Source organism: Anabrus simplex, chromosome 5 (assembly GCF_040414725.1).
Source record: "Anabrus simplex isolate iqAnaSimp1 chromosome 5, ASM4041472v1, whole genome shotgun sequence".
Taxonomy (NCBI): Eukaryota; Metazoa; Arthropoda; class Insecta; order Orthoptera; family Tettigoniidae; genus Anabrus; species Anabrus simplex.
The window spans coordinates 367,262,694-367,283,287 of NC_090269.1; the positions used below are offsets into that span (position 1 = coordinate 367,262,694).

A 20,594-nucleotide genomic window follows, 5' to 3' on the forward strand; every position below is an offset into this window, starting at 1 on the left:
GGGGCAAATATTCAATTATAGGAAAAGACGAATTAAGGATGCTCGATAAATTTCCAAGTTCTTTGAAATAATTTAAGAAAAGATTTTGTAAACAACTGATAGGAAATCTGCCACCAGGGCAACAGTCCTAAATGCGGATCTAGGGTGATTCGATTCGATTCGATTCGATTCGATTGATTTTACTAACCGTGACCTCATTCTTCCTATGGACATTATACATGTTATGCTGCCGCAGCTTGCAGAAATCAGTCGTTCCTTTTATGACACCTGTAACAGGACACGTGATTGAACATCAAGACTGTTAAGACGCATCACTATACAAAGCCACGAAGATAGTGTGCTTTGTAATCAGGAAGACGCACAATTTCATTACACGATGGTCGCTGTCTGGAGGTATTATTTCTGTGAAGTTTATTGTCTATGCTGTAATAATAAAACACCAACATAAACATTTATATCACAATCATGATGCATTCGAAACGGCTGCCCACACAGTCCCAGCTATTAATTAATATGATTACACATTAACAGCGCCGTACGTCTTTACTCGATATGAGCACTGCGGAGAAGTTTGCATTTGTACCCAGGCGTTTGAACAATATATTGATTAGATTAGTGAGTATTCGAAATAAAATAATAATAGACTAATAATAATAATAATAATAATAATAATAATAATAATAATAATAATAATAATAATAATAATAATAATTGGTTTTACGTCCCACTATATTGAGTTTTCCTACTTATTTTCTTGTAAAGTAAAGGTAGTTAGCCGAGGAATATGAGCATGCGCGACAGAGCTATGACGTAACAATCATATACCGGCCGGACAAGTCCCGTCTCGTGTCAGTAGCGCAGCAGGAGTGGCTCGAAAAGGCGGTTCGTATTTTTCTCTTGCCGTCTGCGAGGTTCGGTCTGTGATAAAGCTTTTACGGAAATTGCGATGGGCCATTTAAAACAAGAGGCGTGGAAAGCTCAGTACAGGTGTTGTGCGATCCATGGTAATGCTCGCCCACATACAACTCGGCGCTCAGCAAAACTGTTCTGCAGGAGTTCGCCTGGGAGGTGTTTGATCATCCACCATGCTCCCAGTGATTGTCATCTTTTCTTGCACCTCAATAAATTACTGTCCTGTCAACATTTTCGCACGGAAGAAGAGCTGAAGACCAACATCACACGCTGGTTCCATTCCCAAGCAACAGACTTCTACGATACCGGTATACAAAAGTTGATCCCACGATATGACAAGAGTCTCAATTCTGGTGATGATTACGTCGAAATATATCTCCAAAAATACTGCATCGTGTGTCAATAAAGTTCTTCATGTAACTCTGTTTCCTTTTAAAAATTACAGGGAAACGTAATTTGTGGATGGCCCTCGTACTTTTACGGTTATCGTGGACACTGAGGTACCGGAATTTTATCCCACAAGAGTTTACGTGCTATTAAATCTATCGACACGAGGCCGGCATATTTGAGCCCCTTTAAAGTACATATGGACTGAACCAGGATCAAACTCACCACCGTAATCTCAGTAACCAGCGCTCTACCGTCTGAGCTACACAGCCCGGCCATAAAGCAACGCTGTGTGTTCAGAGAGTTGGGTCATTCTGTTCTCAGCACTCCTCAATGTTGCTTACGAATACGAGTCATGGAATACTTACAGAAAACAGTTAAAATGTCTGGAAAACTGTAACCCGACAAACCCCGGTCAGATATTATTATTATTGTTATTATTATTATTATTATTATTATTATTATTATTTATTCATGTGTATATTTCAATTATGTGTGTATTTAGCCGTCGCGGCTTAGTAACTCTTTTTGGAACTCTCGTTATTATGGATACTCTCTATATTTTATTTGGGACTAGTGTGTTTCGATCACTCAGTTTATCTCCCGGTTGTGTACGTGACGAGTCTCCGAGCGGGGGTTTACGTGTTGACGGAGCTGAGGTGGAAAATTCCAGGAACTGGGCTATTTTAAGATACTGCTGTGTTGGCTTGGGCTAGTGTGGTGCAAGCACGCGTGAGTAGTTGGAAGTTGCAGCTTGCAGTGTGCAGAGGTGATACTGGTGGTAATCTGAGAGGTGTTTTGTACGAGTTGTGGGAAGATGTCCCATGCCATGTTGGGAGTTCGAGATCTGCTGTTGAAGGAACCAGGGAGAAAGATGCTGGAGTGTAACAACATTCTATGGTTATGAATGTTAGCCATATATAATTCTACGGAGAGTCTACGTAAGGTAACGTGTTGGGCCTTTTCAAACTACACCAACGCCATCAGCAAAGTGGAGTCCATTCTTGAAAAATGAGTCATGACTGCGTGTGAATATTTTGCGTTGCGGAATAAACTGAGTACCAGTTATTGAGAGAGAGTTATATCATAAATTAAGACATTTATTATTTATATCAATATTCTCTTTATTTTGTTATATATGTTCAAGGGTGTATCACGACGAGCTCTGCTCGGATTTCTAGGTAAATACAGGTTTAATTGACTAAGTAAATTGTATGAGATTAATATATATTCTGTTTAATTTCTATGGGTGGGGGAAATTACCAGATGGACTCCTTTTCCAATATTAATTTTTTAGGTATCAAGTGATTCAGATCTCCTTGTCACAAGGCAACGACCCTGAAGATGAGTTTCAACAGCCGGCAAAGTTTAAGAATTATTTATTTGTATATTTATGGCTCCCAAATTCCATTAGTCATTATTATTTATATTTATATTTAATAGAAAGATTTCAATGTCGCTAGCAACGTGGGGCAAGACTGATCTGAGTCACGATAGGGTATGCACACAGAAATGGTATAGTTGCTCTCAGATTTCATGATATGTACAGTTGTTGGTGAGATTTCTTGTTCGCTATGGAGTGTATAATATGTCTTGTGGAAATTTTGCGTATGTGGGAAACGCAAGGTGATGAGTTGGACGAGAGAAAATATTAATCTGTTAAAATTAAGAAATAGGAGTGTGGAAAGGAAAGTGCATATTAATTGTAGTACAGGGGGAGCAAACTATACCGTTGACATGATTAATTCAGAGAGTGAAGCCACAATGGGCAATAATAATTTAAATGTTGTGTTAGATTCGATGGTAACCGGGGACAATGCTTCATCATCTCTATCAGAGCAGAGTAGCGATAATAGTGACCAGCAGCTAGACCAATTAGTTCATATTTTGAGTGAATTTACTAATAAACTTGAAAGTAAACTTAGAGAGCAGAATGATGAGTTAACACAGAAACTTGAAAGTAAACTTGAGGATAATAATCAGAAAATGGAAATTAATGTTGCTAAAATTGAAAAACAAGTTCAGGAAATTAGTGATAGGATGGATAACCAAGTAAAGAGGTTAAGTGAGAAAGTCGATTCAGGTATTATGGAGATGAGGAAGGAATTAAACTATCAATGTGTAGAAATTAATGGTAAATTGTCTGAGCATGATAGGCAAATTGAAGAAATTAGGGGTATATCTGAATCAAATAAAAGTGAATTTAACCGAGTAATTTGTAACGTTGCTAATAATCTTGAAGCTAAACTTGTTGAAAATAATTGTAAATGTCAGGATAAAATTTTAGATAACTTTAACAGTATTCACAATGTGATAAGTAAACAAGGTGTAATTGAACATCAGGTCAGAGAGAACGCTAGTCATATTGATGTATGGAAGGCAGATGTATTACAGAGGGTTGACGAAAAGATTCAATCAGTCAGGTCCTCAGGTGATGTTCAGAGTTCTAGCATACAAAGGCATATTATTAAGGAAATTGAGCTGCCTAAGTTTAATGGTAAGCAGTTTAACCCTCTGGAATTTCTCAAGGTAGTGGAGAAACGTTTTACTAGGAGCTTGGAAGAAGGTGTGTTAGAGTGGGACTTGGTAGATGATATGTTAGCAAGTGCGTTTACGGGTGAAGCTAGGAGTTGGTATGATGTTTATAGAGGTCATATTAAGGGTTTAAGGGGATTCAGGGAGTTGTTTATGGATAAGTTTTGGGATGAGGAGATTCAGGGTAGGGAAAGAGATAGGATTATGGCTGGGAAGTATAAGGGTAATGAGGGTATTTCTCGTACGGAGTATTTTCTTGTGCACGTGGCTATTAGTCAGAACTTAGAAGAGAGTTTGCCAGAGCAGGATATTGTTAGGAGGATGGCTAGACATTTTAATGAAGATATTCAGTTGGCCATGTGCATCCAGCAGGTTAAGACCATTAAGGGAATGGAAGGGCTGTTGCAACGTTTCGATTCTTTGGGTAGGCAGGTAGGACATAGGAGTGTGGGGGAAAATAATCACAGGAGAGGAGTAGCATTTGAAAGTAATCGTAGGAATGGGAATGACTATAGCAGAAGGGATCAGGGTAATGGGAATAGGCAAGAAGAAACCAGGATTAATTTCAGGAATCAAGATAGTAGGAATTTTAATTCTAGTAATCAGTCTAGGGATTTGAATGATAGGGGGAGAAGGGATGAGAGAGGTAATAATAGTGGTAATCAGCAGAATCAGAATTTAAACTCCAACGGGATGTCTTAAATAGGTCCGTTAGGAGATCCCCACTTGATGTGCAAATCCATGTTATCAGGGAGGCTTTTGAGATTGATGTTGGTAAGGATTTGTTGTGTGACCAGGATAGTGCTAAGGAAGGTGGTTCGTCTGAATTATTGATCAACCCAGCTATGGAGGCTACCATATGGGGTGTGAAGGAGAAATTGCTTGTAGACTCGGGGAGTCATAAGTCTTGTGTAAATTTTAAATTTTGTGAGGAAGCTCGTCGCAGAGGTGAGATTATTGAGGAGATTCCTGTGAGGAACACATTTATTATCACAGCAGCTGGTGCTAAGAGTAATCGTATTCGTAGTCAGGTTATTGTTCCTATTGAGGTTGGTGGTCAGACCATGTTGCAATGTTGTCTTGTGCCTAATCTGGTATATTCCGTTATACTGGGGAATGACTGGCTATCTGAAACCAAGTGTGTGATTGACTATGATACTGCTGTTTTGAAATTTCTTGTTGGTGAAGAACGTAAACCGATTAAGCTTAATTATCAGGTGGATAGGAGTAGTTTTGTGCTTCATTGTAGTCATATTCAGGTTATTGAGGAAATTGTTGAAGATGAAGTATTGTTGCGAGTGCCTCACCCATCTAACGCTGAGGATAAGACCATGTCTAAGTTTTTTCAATTGTTTAAGGGTCCTTTTATTGTTGCGAGAAGGATAGGGAGGTGTGCATATTCCTTAATTGATGCTAATAGGAAATGTATTGGAACTTATAATGTGTTCAGTTTGAGGAGATACCATCGGGATCCCTAATGTTGTATATTGTATATTTGATGGGTAGTTTGAGGAGCTGTCCTTGGGCCATCAGCCACCTGATTTGTGTTGTTTTGCCAACATTTGCATCTGTTGGAAAACAAAGGGGGAGTATTGTAACCTGACAAACCCCGGTCAGATATTATTGTTATTATTATTATTATTATTATTATTATTATTATTATTTATTCATGTGTATATTTCAATTATGTGTGTATTTAGCCGTCGCGGCTTAGTAACTCTTTTTGGAACTCTCGTTATTATGGATACTCTCTATATTTTATTTGGGACTAGTGTGTTTCGATCACTCAGTTTATCTCCCGGTTGTGTACGTGACGAGTCTCCGAGCGGGGGTTTACGTGTTGACGGAGCTGAGGTGGAAAATTCCAGGAACTGGGCTATTTTAAGATGCTGTTGTGTTGGCTTGGGCTAGTGTGGTGCAAGCACGCGTGAGTAGTTGGAAGTTGCAGCTTGCAGTGTGCAGAGGTGATACTGGTGGTAATCTGAGTACGAGTTGTGGGAAGATGTCCCATGCCATGTTGGGAGTTCGAGATCTGCTGTTGAAGGAACCAGGGAGAAAGATGCTGGAGTGTAACAACATTCTATGGTTATGAATGTTAGCCATATATAATTCTACGGAGAGTCTACGTAAGGTAACGTGTTGGGCCTTTTCAAACTATACCAACGCCATCAGCAAAGTGGAGTCCATTCTTGAAAAATGAGTCATGACTGCGTGTGAATATTTTGCGTTGCGGAATAAACTGAGTACCAGTTATTGAGAGAGAGTTATTTCATAAATTAAGACATTTATTATTTATATCAATATTCTCTTTATTTTGTTATATATGTTCAAGGGTGTATCACGACGAGCTCTGCTCGGATTTTTAGGTAAATACAGGTTTAATTGACTAAGTAAATTGTATGAGATTAATATATATTCTGTTTAATTTCTATGGGTGGGGGAAATTACCAGATGGACTCCTTTTCCAATATTAATTTTTTAGGTATCAAGTGATTCAGATCTCCTTGTCACAAGGCAACGGCCCTGAAGATGAGTTTCAACAGCCGGCAAAGTTTAAGAATTATTTATTTGTATATTTATGGCTCCCAAATTCCATTAGTCATTATTATTTATATTTATATTTAATAGAAAGATTTCAAAACTACCAGCAGTGTTTTCTTAGCAGAATACTTGGTTACCCGATTCGAATTCCATTGGTGAAAAAAAATCACCACCTGAATGTTGGCCGGCAGGAATAAGAAGTGGGGATATACAATTTCCAAGCACTAGATTGCGTGTCAAAAGCGATTCCAAACTTCTCACAATGTTCATATTGAGTGAGGGCAGCGACGTTAAGCCTTGAGCTGACCCCTTGGTTTTATTGTACATCAGTAGGCTACGTACCGCCAACGGATTCGATTTCCGGGGATTTTAACCACTCCTAACTCAGGGACAGGGTGTTTGTGTGTTACATACAACAAACCACAGGACAAACCACCAAAATAACGTGAGGAAAGGCATCCGAATGTAAAAGTCGGCTAAATTCATAAGAAAGTGCCGACCCCAGGTAACTGGGAGAAGTCCAAGAGGAAGAAGAAGATTAACCGATCTGTTAAATAATTATGACGAATCCGTGGAGGAAAGCATGTGATGAAAAGCGATAACATTATGGTTTCATGTGAAAATCCACAGCCTGTTTCCAGTCATTTGACCGGGTCAGTAATGGAATGAATGAAGCCCCATCCAGCGGCGAGAATAAGAATTGTGCCAGCTGCCGAAGCCTGTCACACTCCTCTGGGGCAATGATTAATGACTGACAGATGAAATGATATTGGAGAATGTTGCTGGATTGAAACATGACAGGGAAAACCGTAGTACTCGGAGAGAAACCTGTCCCGCCTCTACTTAGTCCAGCACAAATCTTACATGGAGTGATAGGGATTTGAACTACGGAACCCAGCTATGAAAGGCCGGGGCACTGCCCCCTGAAACACGGAGGCTAGAACATTGTGGTATTCATTTTAATTTAACATTTATATTTTATCTTACTTTACGTTACAAGAAGCGGTATGCCAGACAAAATTCTAACAATTGTTAACAATGTAGCCTACATTTTAAATTATATTACGTGCCAAGAAGCAATTGTAACTTCTACGTAATACTTGCCTGACACTCGAACGATTATTTGGAATACAACTGTAACCATTTTGGTTGCCATTTGTAACTTCACAGATTCCACTTGACTTGGACTAAAGGAAATAATTATAATAATCTGAAATGTCTGTAATTTGGGCGCCACAGTTCACAAAATTGATCCCTAGGATTTAGATAGAGCACGATCATTTTCTCTTCTCTCTAAGGGCGTGCACACGAAACCCACATCCAGTGCGGGCCTTACTTAACCCTCTGAAAATGATTAAATGGGTAGACACAGGGCGAATTGGCCGTGCGGTTAGGGGCGCGCAGCTGTGAGCTAGCATCCGGGAGATAGTGGGTTCGATGCCCACTGTCGGTAGCCCTCAAGATGGTTTTCCGTGGTTTCCCATTTTAGCACCAGACATATGCCGGGGCTGTGTCTTAATCAAAGTCACGGTAGCTTCCTCCCACTCCTAGCCCTCTCCTATCCCATCGTCGCCATAAGACGTATCTGTGTCGGTGCGACATAAAGCTATTTTTTTATGGGGTGAAACCTGCACCTAGGAGGCTACCTCAATTAAACTAGCTGTACTCTATCTTGACATAATTGACGGAGATCCGCTTCATCAAAATCCAGTAACAATCATATCTGAGTGTTTACGTAAAAACGGATCTGAGGATGGGGGACGCAGATGAACAATACACCCACGGTATACCCTGCCTGTCGTAAGAAGCGACTAAAAGGGGCCCCAGGTGCTCTCAACTTTCGAGCGTGGGTTAGGGCCCTTAGCTGAGCCCTAGCATTGCTTCCACTTACTTGTGCCAGGCCCCCCTTTCACCTATATTATCCAACCTCCCTTGGTCAACTCTTGTTCTTTTCTGACCTCTCAGAGCATTCGAGGCCTAGCGAATCATTCATTTTCACGCTCTTCCTGGCCCTTGCCTTTCTTTGTCCGTTACTTCATTCTTCGAAGTGACGTGTCCCGCCTTCTCTCTCTCTCTCTCTCTCTCTCTCTCTCTCTTTCTATCTATCTATCTATCTCTTTCTCTCTAACTCCTGTGAGTGGGGGACGCAGACGAAAAATACACCCACTGTATTCCCTGCCTGTTCTAAGAGGTGACTAAAGAGGCGATCAAGGGATGATTGAATCAGAACCATGAAACTACTTGTGTTTAAGAACCATCACGCTCCGAACACCATGAGTCACCTTTACTTGCGTGTAGTACCACTATGTTAGGTACACAATAGGTTTGTGATTAGTAGCAGCAGAGAGTGGGCTCACTGTGGGTTTACAGTACCTGTGATTAGTACCACTATATACGGAAGACCACGGGCGTACGTTGCCTGTGATTAATACCATTATGTGAGACACACCACGGTTCTGGGCATTGCCTGTGATTAATTCCACTATATGCGGACCACCACGGGCGAACGTTGCCTGGTACCATTATGTGAGACACACCACGGGTCTGGGCAATGCCTGTGATTAATTTTTACCACTATATGCGGACCACCACGGGCGTACGTTGCCTGGTACCATTATGTGAGACTCACGAAGGGTCTGGGCAATGCCTGTGATTAATTTTTACCACTATATACGGACCACCACGGGCGTACGTTGCCTGGTACCATTATGTGAGACTCACCAAGGGTCTGGGCAATGCCTGTGATTAATTTTTACCACTATATACGGAACACCACGGGCTTACGTTGCCTGTGATTAATACCATTATGTGAGACTCACCAGGAACACCACGGGCGTACATTGCCTGTAATTAATACCATTATGTGAGATACACCACGGGTCTGAGCATTGCCTGTGCTTAATTTTTACCACTATATACGGAGCACCACAGGCTTACGTTGTCTGTGATTAGTACCCACTACGTGAGGAACACCACGGGAATACCGGCGTCCGTGATTAGTACACCAAGGTGAGGAATACCGTGGGTTTGGCGTTGGCTATGAATGGCGCCATTATGTGAGAAACACCATAGGTCTGTGTTGCCTGTGCGAAGTACAATACTTGTGAGTAGTACCATAATGTGCGAAACACCGTGAGTCTACGCTATTTTTGAGTAGTACCGCACCATGAGAAATACCATGGTTCTACTTTACTAGCGATTATGAGGGGCCGTTGACCTGGATTGTGGTCAAGCATCATCGATTCAAGATTGTGCTTTGGATGCAGTCCCTAGGTCAGTAATACTATTGTTTTAATATAGTTTCTGGGAAGATGGGGCATTGCGAGTCGGATCCACCGATTGTGTTAAGTTCATATTAATTGTTCATCGTCGTCTTTTTGAATTCTAGCCAGTGGATCGATTTAGGATTTTTTTAACTTTCATTATTTTATTGTGAGTTTTATCCACTGTTGATTTTAAATACATATTCATCCATTCATTCTTCATCGTCATGTCTGAAATTCTGGTCACTGGATGCATTTTTTTACCAATAAATTGTCATTACATTTCGAACCCTAGTGGCCGATGACCTAGATGTTAGGCCCCTTTAAACAACAAGCATCATCATCATCATCACGGATCTGAAGGGAAAATAATATAGCGTACTGTAGATGCTCAGCGGGCTCATTTTCGCGTGACTACTCATATACAGATACATTTTTCTTGAGGCACTACGATTTACTCCGATTTGCAGTAAACGTATGAACAGTGGTGAACACTAATAGCGGCAACATACTTCAATATTTGAGCAATATACGCAATTCTTAGGAATTTTTCCACCGATATGTGATATCCTGATTTAGATCACCTTTGTTATACTGTACATTTTTAGCCATTCCCAGATTTCAACAAATGTATAATCATACTGTAATTTTTGATATAAATATGTCTTGTGGTTAGAGCCCTGCACGGACGCGGATATCCGCGAAGTTACATTCTTGGCGAATGCAAACTGTATGGCAGTGCGGTTAATTTTACTGATAATTTGTAAATAATGAAGTTTATTCACTCAGGTATGCCCTTATTTTTGTTTGAGGTTAGATGACCCTTGACAATGATATGGAAGAATTGAAGTTGTACTCCACGACCCAAAGTCTCACGCTCCAGAACACTGCCTTTGAGGCGGGAGAGGTGGGAACCCCCGCTGAGTCCGAGGGAAAAAACAACCCTGGAGGGTAACCACATTAAAAAATTAAGAAAAAAGAAAGAAAGAAAGAAAGAAAGAAAGAAAGTCATAATAAAAGAAATACACGAACATATTTTGAATGTCATGCATTAATACTAATACATATTTTATGAATATTACATATTTAATTACATATTTCACTGATATTTACTACGTTTTTATGCACAAATTTCGCCCTTTGATATCCGGGTCCTATTTATAATGAATGATACTTCTCAAATATAACAACCGAGTATCCTGCATCAATTTTGTTCAAAGATGTCCCCACTTGAGGTCATTCAAAGCAATTAATAACCATCCTAAATATACGACACATTTGGAATTCGTGGCTGATGACGCCAACGTATGCCTTTACCCACCACGTGACGAAGAGCTAGTGACAGGTCGAAGTTATACTGCTCCATTATAAGTGAACATCAAAGAAGATTCAATACGGTGCATTACAAAGAAAGGTCTCGCTAATTGATAAGTCTTGTTCTGAGCGAAGAAATTCATCAACACGATTTATTAACGGAAACTATTTCACTCTTTTGTTTTCATCCAAACTTTTTATCTTTCATCTGAAAATTAATTGTTCGAAGAACGCTTCCTACAGTAAAAGGAAGACGACAAAGTGTTGCGTGGGTGAGCAGCCCAGACAGCTCCATGAAAGGTAGATGTTTCTTAGTCTCCGGCTCGTTTGGAGATTATTTAGGTGCACAACGCGTTTTCGTCGTTGTTGTTGTTGTTTTAATTCTGTGAGGGGCTTCAAATGTTTTTAATCACATTTTTTTTTTACTTTGAGTTTAACAGCAGCTGCTTGCATCTGAAGGAATTTCATATTAAAAAAATGAAGTTCAGGAAAGCGTGGTCAGTGGCCACATGTCGCTACATAGCCTACATAGCTACATAGCCACATGTATGCTACATAGCCTAGCCCAGTGTTTAGAAAAATGTATCCTCTAAAATTTTACATTATTATTAATTCATTTTTAATATTATTAAGATTATTATTATTATTATTATTATTATTATTATTATTATTATTATTATTATTATTATTAATTATTATTATTAATGTGACATGAAAATACGGCCTCCAGTGTATTTAGTCTACTCTTCTTATTCTTCTTATTCTTATCCTTCGCGCATAATGTTTACGAGTTGCTATACGTCCTACCGACACAGATAGATCTTATGGCGACGATTGAATAGGAAATTGCTAGGAGTGTGAAAAATGTGCCTTTGTGTGTTACGTACATGTTGTGGGAACTAGGACATGATGTAGCAGTATTCCTTGATCTTATCAAGTAGCACGAAGTCTGGTCTATTAAATGGTATCGTCTCGTCAGGATTATTTTTTTAAAATTTTATTTGCGAATTGACCACTTAGGATCACTACAATTTCATTATTTCTTTGTCTGAAGTTTCCTCCTCCTCCAGTACTCTATATGGGCACTATGCTGTTTCCGTTTATCCGTCCAGGCTCTTCCAGTTCTTTCGACTTGAAACCCTTCCAAATTTTGAATCATGGTCCGAAATGTTTTCCTGTCTAACACTGAACTTCCTGGATCTTCACGAACTTCCTCAATCCATGCCGTCGTTCTCTTGTTCCACAGGTAGTCGAATAACTTTCTGGTTAGTCTGGTTTTGTCCATTCTGTACAAATGTCCCACAAATGATAACTTTCTACACAGTTTTGTAGACTTCAATGTTGTTCCGAAGTTTCCAGCCGGCTTCAGTCTGGATTGGGCGTAGTATTCTTCTTTCTAGGATCTCCAGCTTATCCAACATGTAATTCATCGAGAGGCATTCGCTGGCATACAGGTATTCTGTTTTTGCCACAGTGTTGTAATGCCTTATTTTGGAATTCCATGAGATGCATTTGTTGTTGCAGATGTTTTTAGTTAGTCTATAAGTTCTCTTCATTTTTGAGATACGATCGTCTATAGCAGCTTTCTCTAGTCCGTTTACTTGTATGATTTCACCGAGGTATTTGAACTTTTAACACTCTAAATCGGTCCAAAATCTGTTTCAATGAATTGTGGTCCATGTTTGTCATTCATAATGAACTTCTTCTCTTTCGAGATCCTAAGTAGCGTCTTACTAGCGATCTTTTCTAGGAGGCTGATCTGTATAGCTGCTTGCTTCCTCTAGGTTTTCTAAAACTATCGCAAAATGATGATTATTATTATTAGTAGTGAAAACCCACGGCCTGTTTCCAGTCATTTGACCGGGTCAGGAATGGAATGAATGAAACCCCCATCTAGCGGCGAGGATAGGAATTGTGCCGGCTGCCGAAGTCTGTCGCACTCCTCTAGGGCAATGATTAATGACTGACAGATGAAATGAAATTATATTGGAGAGTGTTGCTGGAACGAAAGATGACAGGGAAAACCGGAGTACCCGGAGAAAAACATGTCCCACCTCCGCTTTGTCCAGCACAAATCTTACACGGAGTGACCGGGATTTGAACCACAGAACGCAGAGGTGAGAGGCCGATAAGTTCCCGTCTGAGCCGCGGAGGCTTTGTTGTTATTATTATTATTATTATTATTATTATTATTATTATTATTATTATTATTATTATTATTATTATTATTATTATTATTATTATACTGTTCCTCACACGACAGTTCCTAGACGAAAGGAGAAAGTAAGCTAACAGTCAGAAAATGACACCAAGAATCACGACGACTTCCATTTCAGTCAGAATTTTTTGTTCTGGGCGATGACAAATCTTAATGACCATGGTTTAAGGCATTAATGTTTAATTTCATACACAGCGGGGAGCTAAAAGATGCAAGTAAATGTTATCGTCGGTAATTGATAACATCCTGTTATGACTACCATGAGACCAAAATGTCTCAAATATGCATTCACAACTCATTAGAGATCGCCTTATGCGATGTGTTATTACATCACCAAGGCTATTGACCCCAAAATAATGCAGCGCTGGCATGCAGCAATTAAACATGCATTATTGTGCTTCAATACCTTAATGGGTTTCGAGCCATTAATGGAGAGAAAGGTCATAAGTTCAATTCGTTCTACGATCGTGAAGTAGGTTGCAAGTCATAATACGTATACCATTAGATTGTTCAGCAATATGTGGAGTAAAAGACATCAGAATACTACTGACAAATACAGTCGGTTAACCGTAGTAGAATATTTAAGCGAGTCTACGAAGCTACACAGTTTGAATATTTGCGATTCGAATCCAGATACTACCAGTAACTATTCTCGAACGGATTCTTCTCAACTTAACAACATTCACTCCAGGAAATTGCTTAGAACTAACTGATTTCAAGAAGTCAAAGAACCAAACACAATCCTAGCCTAAATATTGTTACGTGGTAATGCGACTGTCAGACCACTTGATATTCCCTGGGGAGGGATGAGTAAGTCAGGTTGGGAAGCTACTGGCCGCAGGTAATAAGAGGGAGAAAAATGGGAGGGGTCCGAAACTTCGAAAAATGAAGGTATCAGCCAAAGAAAGACAAAGGCCACGAAGAGCGTGAAAATGAAGGACTCCCTAGGCCTCGGGAACATGTGGAAACATGGGACTAAACTCAGGGCCCCGTGGTTGCCAACTCACGCTCGCACCCATTTTAGGGTACACCGTGGGTGTTATTTTACCACGCCAACCGCAGGGGGGGGGGGGTTAAAGTTCTGCAGGCATGTGGCTGTCTTGGCTTCTGTTGACCGTTTCGTCTGGTGTCTCCGTGAACTTTCTGGAAGATGAAGCTAGAACAATCGTAATCTGGCAGTACACGGAATATATTAGAAACTAGAACTTCATCACCAGATGTACAAAAGCAGGCTCACCTAGAAGAGTGTGTGTTCTGTTGTCCTGCGCGGAGTGTTGAGTAAGTCAGTTACGAGGCGTGAGCTGAAAGTTCAATGTGTGGAGCAGGCACGAGCAGTTAGGTGCGAGTTATAGCCAGCAATCGTGTGTTCGAGCCCAACTGCATGACAATACTGTGTAAAGTGGATGTAGTGCGTGCGAATCGAAGTGAAAGTTGAATCCTGTCAGTCAAGATTACGGAAAGATCGTCCGTTCCAGGTCAAGACTGTCAGCCGAAGACCCGCTGTGAGGCAAAAGTATTTTGTAAATACCTAGTTATTGGTTAATTGCTGTATAATTTTCGAGTATAATCGTTTGTGTGTACTAATTGAGTCATCCCCAATTAAATTAGTGCTATAAAAGAGTCAGTGTTTAATTCGTGACAAAAATTTGTGTCTGAAGTCGTCAACTCGGAGGTCCGTGTTCAAATCCCTCTCATGGCGAAGTTTTTCTTCGATTGGTGCCGGTCTTAGGCGAGATATAGATTATTTTTTTGCTTTACGTCGCACCGACACAGATAGGTCTTACGGCGACGGAGATATAGAATGTTTTCAAATTACTTATCAGTATTGTGATAGTACATATATCACACCCCCGAATTATATGTAGAAGTTAGAGATATTATTGTCTGTATTCGATTTATTATTATTATTATTATTATTATTATTATTATTATTATTATCGGTATTTTATTTGTATATTTTGCCATTTATATTGGTAAGCTGGAAGATATCCACATATGTAGGTATGAGTAATTTGTTTTGCACGAGTGGGAAAACATTGCTTTAATAACTCTGGTAATTTGAATGAGTCATATGGCTGCCCCAGAGTTTGTTGTGAAGTACTTGTGTCGGGAAATTCATGAGTCATGTATATATCCCAGCCTGATGAGATGAGCTTGTTGTTGTATTAGGAAAGTTTGGTGATTCATGGAATATACCCCAGAGTTTGTTATTGTCTTGGGAGGAAGAAGTAGTTCAGGGCTTGGTCTTGACAAGAGGTTCACTCATGATTGGTGGGCAAGCACCAATCCAGACGTCTCATCTGAGAGGAGGGGGATGTTGATGTCTATAAAGGTTGATGATACGGCGGCAACCTGGAGATTAGAACATTGTAAAGGGAGATTGTAAGGGAGATTGTAAGAGGTGATTGTAAAGGAACGAGAAGGAAGATAACTACAACCAGTGACATTGTATAAGAGAACTACAACTGAGGCACTGTACGGGAAGGAAGTGGTGCTGATACACGGTACTGGAGTGACACGGCTGCAATGGACTGGACTTCAAACGTTCGTGGAGCGTAGTCTTGTTATGTTTGTGGAAAGTGACTGATTGTGGAGAGTGCTTGCGCATTAAGTATTGTAGCACTTGTGGCGGCCTAGCATTATATGTTGGTGAAAGCTATCTCAGACTTTCCATAAATTTATATGTTGAGGATCGACAGACGTGTGTATATATCTTTACAACAAGTGTTAAAATATGTGAACACAGTTGTACAAGGTACAGTATCTGTGTGATGTGATAACTGCCGATTATGAGAATCGGTAAATCGAATTGATATAGAGACAGTGAAGGGTATTTATCTTCATACATGTACATTGTTCATCGGACCATCTACAAATGGTAGCTTAGTTCTCGCTTTCGTTTTCCCACGATTTTCATTATTGTTGTTGTTGTTGTTGTTGTTGTTGTTGTAAATATGGAGTCTTCCAGCAATATTTTATGTGTGTATTATATGTATAATGTTGTATGTTGATAAGGTGCTCATGCACGGAATTCGTTAAGAATATAGTTAGCTATTTTAGAATCAGTGTTATTGATGAACCTAGGTGCAGTTCCTACCTAATTAGTCGTTTTCAGGAGGTTAGGTAAGGCCTGCAGCAGATGTACCAGTACGCAGCATTATGTACACGCCCTGGGATATAAAGTTTATCATGCTCTTATCTAAATTCGAGGGATCCATTCTGGTGAACTCTGGCGCCCATACTACGGACATTTCGGTTAATTATGCTTATTAATTTTATTAAGTTTTTGAGTAATTTTATTTATATATTTTTATTCATGATTTTATTTATTTATGATTATCATCAAAAAAGTAGTTTCAGTATGACCAACCCTCTAACACTCATATACCCGGTTCACGTTGTTTCCGACCATCCTGCATGTACGTCAGTCAGTTACTCACTTTCACTCACATGAGAGATGCAGCGTATGTAACGTTTGTGGGAAATGTTTTATTCTCGCGCAAGCATATTGTCAAATTTTCCCTGGAGAATCAAATTTCTGTAGACCTCGGACGACAAAATATACCGTCCAATTTTCGATAACTATTCTTCCGCCACAGTTTCGACTTTCTTATCGGAGTATCGCCACCTCCTTTCGTGGAACCATTAGATACTTCTTCGCAGATAGAAAATGTGAATTTTTCCTTTCACTTTCGATTTCACTGAGTAGGATTTCTCTGGTAAAGATTTCGTTCAAAAATTCGTTCTTCCTTCAGATAACATTATAAAAAAGTGATAGTTACAGTTATGTTCGTTACAATTCTTTTATAAATTCCAGAATATCAGACTGCAATTTATGTTGATAGCCTACCGTCAGAGGCAGAAGAAACAAGATTTCTAGTCAACTACCAATATAATTTCCAGAATAAGGGTGAAATATCACAATACTGCCTGACTCAGCAGTTACATTATTTTCAACGTGTAATTCATTTATACAACTACTTTCGAAGCATTCTAATGGTGAAAATAAAATTCAGTCTATTTGATTCCTCTTCAAGGTTCTAATAAGGATTTTACTCACCAAGAACGCTGTAAGTTGTGTGTCATCCCCTTACATATAAATATTATTCAGCAACATCTGAAAAACAGACAAAGAAATGCACATTAGTTGATTGAGTTCTGTCAGTTGAAATTAGCATATTTGTAAAGATATTAAACGAAAATCAGACAAAGATTGTTGAGGAAAGTACACCAAAATTCTGCAAACTTCTCTGCTGAGAAATCTTTTGGTAATGATAAGTAGAAAAATTAAGTTCAAAATTATAAGAAATCCAAAAATTGCTGCTATTGGAAAAATCAAAGTCTAGTCGAAGTTCTCATAAGAACTGAGGGAAAGTGTGGACTCTAACCCCCTCTTGTTCAATCTGTATATTTAACAGCCTTGTTCGCCTGGCGCCACTGACCGTTAAGGAGTCAAGCCTACAGTATATGGTTAACCGGTTAGAGTCCCGTTGATGAAAAAAAAAATACCATCAGAACGTTGGCCGGCAAGGTGGGAGAATTTCAATAATAAAAGCAAAGTCATCTCCGTACAGGCCATGAAGGTCCTTCGAGGGGTGGAAGGTAAAGGCTTCAAGTACCCGTAACCTCGGCACTTGACGGGGTAGAATGGTTAGATCTACACTCGCCCGCCTTTGCCCCCAGAGGCCGGTATACTCTTATCACTAGACTGCGTGCCAAACACAGGGATTCATTTGCAAACCTCCCCTCAGTATTCACGTGGAGTGAGGACATATGACGCTGTTGGATGCTGATTCGTCCGTCCAATGGAGACGTTAAGCTCTAAGCAAACCCTTTGGTCCTATTCAGTAGGAGTAGGTTATGTGCTGATGTCAGATTTCACCGCTTTCCTACCTCATTATTGTCATCATCTCACAGCCAGACGTGCAGGTCGCCCATTGGAGTCAAATAGAAAGATATGCACCAGGAGAGGCGAATATGACCTCGGCACTAAAAGCCATGCGATAAGGAAAGGAAACTGAAGAGACTATGAAGGAATTTGCTACACCTACCAGGCATGGCATCAAGGTAGATAGAGTACAATTTACCACGTTAAGATTTGCTGGTGACACAGCTTGTATTACAGAGGAGAAACATTGTTTACAAGAAGGCTTAGAAATTATGAAATATAAGTTAAACGAAATCTGTAATACAAAAAATGAATAGGAAACGAAATTTATGAAATGCAATCGTGATAGACACGAGAAAGCTGAGATCTGGTTAAAAGATGACGAGGTGTAACATGTAAAATCGTTTGCCTATGTAGGCAGTCTGATAATATCAGATGTCAGAAGAAAATTCTAACCAGAGCAGCACAAGCGAAAGAAGCATTTAACCAAAAGAAAAGCCTACCGACATCTAAAGCCATGTCACTAACAACACAGAAGAAGTTTATAAAGACAAATGAATGGAGCGTAGTTTTCCTTTCCTCCGTTCGCAGCTTAGTTTGGGATTAGCCTCGGTTTAATTAGGCTGTTGTGTCCCAAAAGGATGTTGTCAAGTTACTGTGTTTACGAGATTTCTCTTTATTTTTTGAACACTTTTCCTCCTGAGATGTTCGGTCTTTCCTGAATTATATTTGCATTTTGAATATGTCTTCTTTTTGGTCGTACTGTATAATTAATATGAGATTAGCTCTCATATTTTCGCGTGGACACACCCAATCATGACGTATTTGGTCGTGGATTTCCTCGTTTTCTTCATTCATGGTAACTGAGTGAACAGTCCCCGTACTGTTACATTTACCTAGCACACCGTAGAGCAATCTCGCTACAACGCAGCTGTCCTTAATTCAACTGCTCATCAGTGTACAACAGAGGTGCTCACGCTGAGTATTTCGTCCCGCGGGCGGGCAGGCAGGCGATGAGCCTTTGCTGTTCAACCACAGTGACGTTTGGGTTTCGTCACAGGCCGTGAAGGTTGGGCGAATTTATCACAGTCACCCTCACTCAATCACTGCGGCGCTGTCCGGCTCCATGGCTAAATGGTTAGCGTGCTGGCCTTTGGTCACAGGGGTGCCGGGTTCGATTTCCCGGCAGGGTCGGGAATTTTAACCACAATTGGTTAATTTCCCTGGCACGGGGACTGGGTGTATGTGTCGTCTTCATCATCATTTCATCCTCATCACGACGCTCAGGTCGCCTACGGACGTCAAATCAAAAGACCTGCACCTGGCGAGCCGAACATGTCCTCGGACACTCCCGGCACTAAAAGCTATACGCCATTTCCTTTACTGCGGCGGTACCGAGTTTGAAATCGAGGCAGAAAACATTGAAAGAAAGAGGGCAAAAATCAAGTTGTAAGATATAAGTTGATTGCCGTTTATGTATTTTGACCGGATAGAATAATAATAATAATAATAATAATAATAATAATAATAATAATAATAATAATAATAATAATGCTATTTGCTTTACGTCCCACTAACAACTTTTACGGTTTTCGGAGACGCCGAGGTGCCGGAATTTTGTCCCTCACGAGTTCTTTTACGTGCCAGTAAATCTATCGACACGAGGCTGGCGTATCTGAGCACCTTCAAATACCAGCGGACTAAGCCAGGATCGAACCTGCCAAATTGGGGTCAGAAGGCCAGTGCCTCAACCGTCTGAGCCACACAGCCCGGCCCGGATAGAATAAAGAGATAGGCCTACAACCACAAATATTACCATAATGTAGCCTACGTAATGAATTACAACTATCACTATTAAATTTTGAGAGGCCACTTCTGTGGTATAGTGGTTAGTGTGTTTAGCTGCCACCCCTGGAGGCCGGGGTTTGATTCCGGGCTCTGCCACGAAACTTGAAAAGTGGTACGAGGGCTGGAACGGGGTCCACTCAACCTCGAGAGGTCAACCAAGTGGAGGGGGTTGGATTCTCACCTCCAAGTTGTTTTCTGTGGTTTCCCACTTCTCCTCGATGCAAATGGCGGGATGGTACCTAACTTGAGGCCACGGCTGATTCATTTCCTCTTCCTTGTCTGCCCCTTCCAATCTTCCCATCCCCCACAAGACCCCTAGGACACTGCCCATGAGGCGGTACAGGTGGGATCCCTCGCTGAGTACGAGGGAAAAGCCAACTCTGAAGAGTAAACGGATTGAGAAAGAAAGAAGACTTTTTTTTTGCTAGTTGCTTTACGTCGCACCGACACAGATAGGTCTTATGGCGACGACGGGATAGGGAAGGGCTAGGAGTGGGAATGAAGCAGCCGTGGCCTTAATTAAGGTACAGCCCCAGCATTTGCCTGGTGTGAAAATGGGGAAACCACGGACAACCATTTTCAGGGCTGGCGACAGTGGAAGACAATTTTAAGAGGTGCTTTGGAAACATTTCTATTATAATGAGTTAAGGTGATTAAGCGTGCTTTTTGTTGCTTGGGTTTAAATTAT

General features: G+C 40.4%; 1 long non-coding RNA gene across 2 annotated transcripts in view; it reads right to left on the reverse strand.

Annotated features, from left to right (window-relative positions):
• LOC136874924 (uncharacterized) overlaps nt 1–20,594 on the reverse strand; it is a 638,399-nt gene that overhangs the window by 268,990 nt on the left and 348,815 nt on the right. For both annotated transcript variants that reach the window (XR_010860319.2, XR_010860318.2), the window contains exon 3: nt 17,231–17,287. This is a non-coding gene — a long non-coding RNA (uncharacterized lncRNA). The remainder of the gene's footprint in view (nt 1–17,230; nt 17,288–20,594) is intronic.